The 9,727-nt window shown below is 45.0% G+C and overlaps 1 protein-coding gene across 2 annotated transcripts in view; it reads left to right on the forward strand.

Moving 5' to 3' along the window:
- The window catches only part of sc5d (sterol-C5-desaturase), a 5,555-nt gene extending 5,044 nt beyond the window's left edge, over positions 1-511 (forward strand). For both annotated transcript variants that reach the window (XM_076274099.1, XM_076274100.1), the window contains exon 5: positions 1-511. This exon is cut by the window's left edge and continues 1,188 nt beyond it. The gene's annotated coding sequence lies outside the window, so the exon portion shown is untranslated.
- The last annotated feature ends 9,216 nt before the right edge of the window (positions 512-9,727 follow it).

The following is a 9,727-nucleotide window of genomic DNA, read 5'->3' on the forward strand; positions in this document are numbered from 1 at the left end:
GCACTGAGTGCTTTTGCCAAATGTGATACCATAAGGACTGTACTCCCATCTTTGTGTTTGTGATGTTTCTCCTCATAGTCAGGATGCATATAAAACCAGCATAAACATTAGTTACACATAAACATTACAGTTAAGCAGGGAGGTTCAATATAAAACCGGGATAAACATTACAGTGTTCCGGTACATGGAGGAAAGAAAGGGAACTGCGAGAGTGGAATGATTTGTTGGTTTTATTTTTTAAATTTTTTCAGATGTGTACTTTTATTATTGATTTAAATGATGCTCAATTGCCAAGCCATTTCTTTCATTTTGAGTAGACTATGAGGACCAGGTTGGAAGAATGATGTTTTAGAATGTCAGATTACGTTGCTTTCAGATTCAGATTCAGAGATTAACGGTCCTGTCAGTTCGGCTTCAGACTAACAGAGCGGTTGTTTTCATTTCATTGTGCTGTTGGGATCGTCAGGCATGGAGAAAAACATGCTTTTAAATAAAGTACAGAAAAACTATGTGCGCCTGTGTGTGCGCCCGTGTGTGTGTAGATTGATTGGTGGATGTCATCTGAGGTGTGTGTAAGTGGAGGGGGTGGGGAGTGGCACTGAGTGTATACATCATTGTCACAGAACAGACACACACAGAGGGGTAGTTGAGTGTGTGTGTTATATTGAGTGTGTGTGAGTGTTGAATTGAGTGTGTGGGAGTGTTGCCTTGAGTGTGTGTGGGATTGTTGAGTTAAGTGTTTTGGTGTGTGTGTGTGTGCTTGTGAGTAAGTGTTGGTGCTGTCCATGGTGCTGACTGCTGGCTACATGCAGTGCTGCCAGTAGGTTATCACAGGTCAGTGTGTGACGCATGTTAACATCAGAAATGTCTCAGGAGCACCTGATCTACAGGACAGATGTGGAACACTGCCTCATCCTCTCTCCATATCACGGAGGTCACGTGACTATAGAACTACATAGTGCAGTGCATAGCCATATGGAGATATCTATACAGTTCTGTGAAGTGCATAGCCATATGGAGATATCTATACAGCTCTGTGCAGTGCATAGCCATATGGAAATATCTATACAGCTCTGTGCAGTGCATAGCCATATGGAAATATCTATACAGCTCTGTGCATACAGCCTTGGTGGTTGAAGGGGGGGGGGGGGCATTCATTTAAATATGAAACCAAAAGTAGCTGCCAATATAGAGTCAAAGTGTTGCACAGTCCTAGTTTAATCCAGCTCTGGAGTTGAGGATCTTGATGGAGATCATCAAGAGATGTTGGCCAACCTGCTCTGGTCATCACTGATGAGTGCACAGACTCCATGTCTGCGTATTACATATAGGCCATGATTTGGGCCATGTAGTAGGCTATCCTTCCTTACATAGAACAGTACTAGGCCATGATTTAGGCCATTTAGTAGGCTATCCTTCCTTACATAGAACAGTACTGCGCCATGATTTAGGCCATGTAGTAGGCTATCCTTCCTTACATAGAACAGTACTAGGCCATGATTTAGGCCATGTAGTAGGCTATCCTTCCTTACATAGAAGAGTACTTTTTTCCATGAAGCAATGCTATTTATTATTACTCTAGGTTTTGCACAGGGTTTGGCTGTATGGAGGCCCCCAACTTGTTTTTAAGCATCCACCAGGGGGCAGTGTTGTCTAAATAACACACGTGCAGGTGAGAACTGCAGACACCCGGGCTGACTGGAGCGCACAGCGCAGGCTGCAGAGCCAAACACTGCGGAGTCACTGCAGCTACGGTCAGCGCAGACACTGCTCAAGACCCCTCTGGAGCTGTAAGTATGGACGACTTCCTGTGAGTATGGATGACTTCCTGTGAGGATGGACTACTTACTGTGAGGATGGACTATGTACTGTGAGTATGGGGGTGGGGGGGTATGCTGTGTATGTACTGTTTAGTGTGAGTGTGTATGTGTGAGTGTGTGTGTGTGTGTGTGTGTCTGCGAGTATTGGGCTTTGTTGTGGGAATGGTGGTGGGGTGGGTGGGGGGTTGTGAGTATGGCACTCTGCCTCTGTGTGTGAGTATGGGGCTTTCAGAGCTGGTTCTGTTTGGGCCCTCTCCAGCCTTATGGGACGGAGCACACGCTGAAGGCTGCAACCAGCACCAGAACACCTGAGCTCGGATGGAACCATGACACCGTCACACTGCATCCAGTCATAACAGGACTCTCTTCACCGTCACACTGCGTCCAGTCATAACAGGACTCTCTTCACCGTCACACTGCGTCCAGTCATAACAGGACTCTCTTCAATTCTGGTTTCTGGAAACTCTGAATAGGGTGTGTAAAACTGTAGTCAGCTGAGTGAATGTGTAAAACTGGAGTAGACTGATTAGAAAGTGTAAAACTGTAGATTGAGTGAATGTGTAAAACTGTAGATTGAGTGAATGTGTAAAACTGTAAATTGAGTGAATGTGTAAAACTGTATATTGAGTGAATGTGTAAACTTGTAGTAGACTGAATAGAAGGTGTAAAACTGTATAGGCTGAGTAGAATGTGTAAAATTGTAGCAGACTGAGTGAATGTGTAAAACTGTATTAGGCTGAGTAAGTGACTGGAATGACATGTACTGACTGACTGTGTGTTTCTCAGTAGCTGTCTTTGGTTAGATGTCTTTTGGTTAGATAGGAATCAGTAATAACCGATACGGCGCGTGTCCTATTTATCAACGCCACGTATAATCTTATTCACAACCGTGGCTAGTAAAAGCAGAGATGTAATTACAACTGCCCCTCAGAGGTGTAATTACAACTGCCCCTCAGAGTGTTTGTGCTGAGCTGCTGTCTGTCATGTCTCTATGTTGGTTGCATTCACGGGAGCTGGCCTGCGTTATAGACAGGGGTGTAGTGGTCAAATAAGAGGTGGGTAAACTCTGAATTCTGTGATCACGGTAAGGTGGACTGCGTCATGCGGTATTGGATTTTTAATAAAAGGCATTCAGAACATGTTTGATGATAGTGGAGGTTATTGTCCAATGTTTATAACAATACCAGTGGTGTTAAATGGTTCCTAGTGCTGATGAGTGTACATATTGTGAAAGTGGATAACACACTGTCATTTTTGAATGTTACAAGTTTCAATTGGTGTATAAACTCTTTTGAGAGGTGGATAAACTCTAATAAGAGGTGGATAAACTCTATTTCTGAAATTTCAGAGGTGGATAAACTGTGTTTACTTGCGTTTTAGCCTCCACTACACCTCTGGATATAGATGAACTCGGCTGACCGTGGCCTGCCCTGTGCCTCCAGTTGGAAAGGACAGCTGTCGAACAGAGTCAACATCATACAGTTCTCTCCTGGGATGCGTCTCTGACTTATCTGCATCTGTGAATGAAATGGTAGGTACTGTAGAAACATCACAACATCCTTTGAACGGATCCTTTCAATACTCACTAGTTTAATCTGCAGCTGATGAACAGTTTTTCTAGAGGCTGCTTTAAATCAAATTAAACTTTATAGAGAATCTTTCATGCAATGCAACACAAGGAGCTTAACCACGTATAAGCACAGAGCAATGTAATGTCAATACAAACAAAACCTGCCAGTGTAGGAAATAACAATAAGTAAATAAATAAAAAATAAAAAAACTATCAACCTTTAAGTGTCGAAAATATATATTTTGGGGCCAATTTTGAATATTTACATATATTTCAAAATATATTGTGAAAATATATTTTTTTAAATATATATATATTTTGTGTATGGGTAGTGTCATACAGCCTGAGTTGCACGTGTGATGGCTGCTGACTTTCATTTCACTGCTCATATGAATACGTCCCCATGTTTCCCGGCTACAGTTCTGCTCCATGTCTGACCGTGCAGGTACACTGAATGTCTATGTGGCCCAGTAGGCCTCTGTGTGTGTTCTGTGTCTTGTGAGAGAGTATGTCTGTGTGTCTGTGTGACGATTCTAAGGGCCCAGCACTGACAGGGGGCCCCCAGAGAGCCACCATACTATTATCGGGGGGCCCAGAATTATTGTCTGTCATAGGGCCAAAATTTCCTAGCAGCGCCCCTGGTTATGATACACAACAAGTTTAAGCGAATTATTAATTAAATACATTTTTCATTGTGTTGCTTTAAGCGATACATGGGGCAACCACATAACTGGTTCCATGTGGTCCAATTGGATGATTAAAGATCTCAAGAAACTTGAGGTTGGTGTGTGTGTGAGCAACATTGGCATTGTGTGCAGATTAATAGAGTTATATAGCATTATATTTGTGATAGTTGTTAAGAAAGGATATGGTATTGCTAGGTAATTAACATGAAATTACACTGTTCTGCTATCCGAAGTCTTCTTCTTTTTATTATTCTTCTAACCAAAATTTCTGCGTCTAATTCAGCTTCAACCATTTAGCATAGAAACTTTGTTCAAACTTTGTAACGTAGGTCTTAAAAAAAGGACAATTAAGCAATGTTTATGTTTTCGTTTCTGTAAACTTTATACTTTTTGAGATATTAACAAAAAACAAGCTTATTTTTCCCCATAGACTTTGCATTGACACTATGACATCGTAAAGGTCTAATTAAACTGATTTGCACCTGTATCAACTGCCAGTTGCTCAACTAGGCCCCCTCAAAGAGCCAATTAAACTGATTGCACCTGTATCAACTGCTTTCAGCTCAACTAGGCCCCCCCAAGGATATAAGGCACATTCCATCCGACTTTCTATCCATCCATCTTCTTCAAACCATTCACTCATCCACCCATTAAACTATCTATCAACATCCATTAAACAATCTGCCTATCAAAATCCATTCAATTTTCTGTCTATCAACATCTATTACACTATCTAGATTCAACTTTTAAACTATCTACTCTGTCTCAGGCTTTAAGCATACAATCTGGCTCTTTTAAAACTGCAGGTCCTGTTCAACTGTTTCCTCTGGCCACAACCGTTTTAAAATAAAAGTCCTCACTACATTAATTCACTATTAATTAATTTAACAATTTAAACTACCCGACTATGTGACTGTTCAGCCATTCCAACTGTCAGTTATGCCTCCATCCAACTATATTAAACCACCACTTATCTAGCGACCAACATAGCAACCATTGAAATAAAGCATCTATGTCAGTTTCCATAGCAACCAACATGATTACCCTAGCAACCACAGGAACAGCTTTATTTAGCATTGCAACAACCATGTCTACCTAAACAATTACTGCAGCTGCAAAGAGCCAGTTGGTGGACTGCCGTGACAGTGTTTTAACATGGTAAATCCTCTTGTTATAACAGGCAATACAAAGTATCCCACTTTGACCAACTTTTCATTCAGACATTGCTTTAATGTTTTTTGAAACGCTGTTGCACGTCGAGTAATAATTGTTACAGGACATTGACGTCGCCGAACATGACTATAAACCAACATTCGATATACAATTGCTTGAGGGGCTGACATTGGTGTGACATTGTTTCAACGTTGAAATTCCACCTCCGACACTGCCAACCAATGTGTTGGGCCAATGCGTGCTTGCTATCTGGGGTGTGTTTGTGTGTTCTGTGTCATGTGAGACAGTGTGTCTGTGTGCTCTATGTGTCTCTCTTTGTCTCTGTGTATTCTGTCAGGCCTAGTCAGTGGTCCAGTCTGCAGCCCTGTTAGCAGAACCCCCCCCCCCCCCGTGTGCTAGCGCCTATCTCCAGCCTTGTTAGCAGGGAGGCTAAACCCCCAAGGGTGCTAGCATCTGTCTCCAGCCCCTTTAGCAGGGAAGCTAAACCCCCAAGGGTACTAGCATCTGTCTCCAGCTATGTTAGCAGGGAGGCTAAACCCCAAGGGTGCTAGCATACGTCTCCAGGCCTGTTAGCAGGGAGGCTAAACCCCCAAGGGTGCTAGCATACGTCTCCAGCTATGTTAGCAGGGAGGCTAAACCCCAAGGGTGCTAGCATACGTCTACAGGCCTGTTAGCAGGGAGGCTAAACCCCCAAGGGTGCTAACGTCAGTCTCCAGCCCTGTTAGCAGGGAGGCTAAACCCCCACGGGCATCTGCGATCCCACAGACACACACACCCACACCGCACATTTTGCAGGTGTCTGACTTTGAGGATCGGTCTCCACTGGCTCTACGGCCATCATCAGTCTCCTGTCATTTCTGGGAGAGCAATGAAGCAACATTACCATAATCCATTCCCTCCACCACAGTGCTTGACTCCTCAACCCGCACCAATCTCTTTCTCACATACACACACACAGCCTCACCAATCACCATATACACACAAACACGCACACAAATACACACACATCACCATACCAATCACCATACACGCACACACGCGCATGCACACACACACATACACACACACACACAGGCACACACAAACAAACACTTCACTTGACTCTTCTCACCAATCACCATACACACACACACACACACACATCATTGGACTCCTCTCCTCTCACTAATCGCCATATGCACAGCTGTGCGTTCACTCTGAAAAATGTGATGTTTTTTTCAGGATGTCTGATGTCATTAATGTAAACCCATCTCATGTGACAGGAGCCTTGCAGCAGGAGTCGTCCCCGGCTCCTCCCCGGCCTCAGCGCTCACACACACACACACACACACACACACACACACACACACACACAAGCGCTGTCTATCTGTTTGTTTGTTTTTATTTACTCTCAGCCCAGACAGCTGATTTATTTACGTGACAGAACTCTAATGGCTGTCGTGCTTCAAACCTCATGGCTGCCGCTCTTAACACGGGAGTTTCATCCTGCTGGCATGCCCCAGTCTTTTACATGAGCACACACAACACACCTACTCCCACACACTCACACACACACACTCACACACACACACTCCCCACATTCACACTCACACACACACACACTCCCCACATTCACACACACACACACACACACACACACACACACACACACACACACACACACACACACACGGCGTGGATGTGGCCTTTGGGCTCTTGGCCTCTCCAGTGTCCAAATCTCCGTTTCCCCTTCCTCACTCCAAGAAAGCTCTGTACGACAGCACAGAGCTTCTGGGTGGAATATAAGATAAATATCAAACCTTAAAAACCAAACAGGATTCTTTTATTCCTGTTGAAACATATAAGGACTGCTATTCCAATAGATATAACCCCCCCCCCCCACACACACACACACACACACACACACATGTGATTGATGGCCATGCATGGAGCTGCGGACGACAGCATAACAAACGCAGCACCTGACCGTGCTGGCCCGGTGTGGTATAACTCTACTTTATCATAATACGTGCAGCTAGGCGGCCATATTTCATATTGCGGAGCCTGCAGTCGGGTTCCTGCTGACTTATGTGCTGCCCGCTGATGGATGCTTAAAGGATGCAGGAGGATGACCGCACCAGAGTCTGAGTCTGTCCGTGTGCGCGTCTGTGTTTGTGTGCGCATCTGTGTGTGTGTGTGTATGTGTCCGTGTCCATGTGTGTGTGTGCGTATCTGGTCTCTGTGTGTGTCTCTATGTTTGAAAGATGCATGAGGATGACCGCACCAGAGTCTGCGCTAGGAGTCTGGGTCTATGGAGTATGTGTATGTCCTCTAAGTCTGGGTCCGTGTGTGTGTGTGTGTGTGTGTGTGTGTGTGTGTGTTGGTGTGCGCATCTGTGTGTGTGTGTTTGAGTGTGTGTTTGTGTGTGTGTGTGTGTGTGTGTGTGTGTGTGTGTGTGTGTGTGTGTGTGTGTGTTGGTGTGCACATCTGTGTGTGTGTGTTTGTGTGTGTGTGTGTGTTTGTGTGTGTGTTGGTGTGCGCATCTGTGTGTGTGTGTCTGTGTGTGTGTCTGTGTGTGTCTGTTTGCACATCTGTGTGTGTGTGTGTGTATGTGTGTGTGTGTGTGTATGTGTGAGGGGCGTGAAAGGGACCAGCTGTGTGTGTGTGCGTATGTGAGAATGTGCCTCGTCATGCCTGCAGACCTTGCTGTATTTTACTGTGGTCAGCGAAGGACTGAGCTAAGCTGAAATCAAGTCATGTTACAACACCCCCACCCCCCACACACACACAGAGAAAAAACACACCACACACATACACACAACACACACACACACCAAACACACTCACACAGGCATACACACACAGAGACAGACAGGCACACACACGGCACTCCAGAGACGAGTGCACCCTCCACCACACACACACACACACACACACACACACAGATGGAGATGGAGTATCAGACATAGAGTTTGAGAGCCGAGTGACTCCAGCACCTCAGTCATTCTGGAGCACCTGCACAATGATTTCATGGTTGGTCTCACATTCACACTCTGGAACTCAGTGATTTACATCAATTTGTGTGTGTGTCTGTGTGTGTGTGTGTGTGTGTGTGCTTATCTGTGTGTGTGTGTGTGTGCACGTGTCTGTGTTTGTCTATGCGTGTGTGTGTGTGTGTGTGTCTGTGTTTGTGTGTGTGCATGCTAGTCTGCATCTGTGTTTGTGTGTATGTGTGTGTGCACGTCTATGTGCGTGTGTGTGGGTGTGTGCATGACAGTGAAGCTTTTACAGGTCACCACAAATGGACATCACCAATCTTGTCATTTATGCCCATTTTCCATGGAGAACACACACACACACACACACACACACACACACACACACGCACACATCTCAGACGTCCCCAGGGGTTTGGCTGCACTTGGGTCCTCTGACATTTACGCGTCTGAGTAACTGTCTCTCTAAGAGCAGCATGTGAGACCGACACATTCCAATTACACCGAATGTCACATCCTCACATTCCACTGCTATCTAGACGCACATTCAATTCAGTTATCTGGACACCAGACCAGCTACTGACAGAGATCCTCACTGAGACCAGACCAGCTACTGACAGAGATCCTCACAGCAGACACCAGATTAGATCAGTTACTGACAGAGAACCTCATATATATATATATATATCAGACACCAGATTAGACCAGTTACTGATAGTACTGATACTAATAGGGAACCTTACTGAGACCAGATTAGCCCAGCTAATAGAGTTGCCCACAGCTGACCAGGCTGGCTGCAGCAGGGAGCAGCAGTGGTGCGAGCGCTCCTGGGGTTTCCGTGCTCAATGCTGTCGACCCGCGGCTTCCTCAGCCAAAGGCTTGTTAATTAATATGGATGAGAGCTGTTGACTGGGCCGGGGTTCATTCAATCATGGCGCCGGTAATGATCTGCTTTACAGGTGAGTGAGTGTGTAACCTCTCCGCCGCCAAGCCCCACACAAACGCACACACACACACACACGCACACACACCGCTCAGCTTCATTTGGGTGGCACTCCTGTGATGAATGCAAAACACTCAGTAGATTTTCCAATTAGGCTACGGATGAAGTCCTTCACATCATAACCCAATTGCACCAGATTCACTGAACATGCAAGACATGCAGGATGTTCAGCTATGATGTTGTCATGAAGTGATGTTTTACACTGGGTACTGATGTACTCCCAGGGTTAACAACAATGTAGTCGTATAGTGTTATAGTGTTGTTCAAAAAGGATGAGTGTGAGGCTGTGGAGGTGGAAGAGTGTGTGTGTGTGTGTGTGTGTATTTGGGTGTGTGTGTGTGGGGGGGGGGGGGGTTGAGGTGGGTGTTAATAACTCTGTAAAATCATCTCTGATTACTGTGAGCATCTCTGTAAAATCATCTCTGATAGCTCTGTAAAATAATCTCTGATAACGTTAAGAGCATTTCTGTAAAAGCATCTCTGATAGCTTTGTAAGATGT

This window comes from Alosa pseudoharengus, unplaced genomic scaffold (assembly GCF_046254945.1).
Source record: "Alosa pseudoharengus isolate Yale_2024_CS ecotype anadromous, Long Island Sound unplaced genomic scaffold, YU_APseudo_1.1 YU_APseudo_1.1_scf_8, whole genome shotgun sequence".
NCBI classification, from domain to species: domain Eukaryota; kingdom Metazoa; phylum Chordata; class Actinopteri; order Clupeiformes; family Clupeidae; genus Alosa; species Alosa pseudoharengus.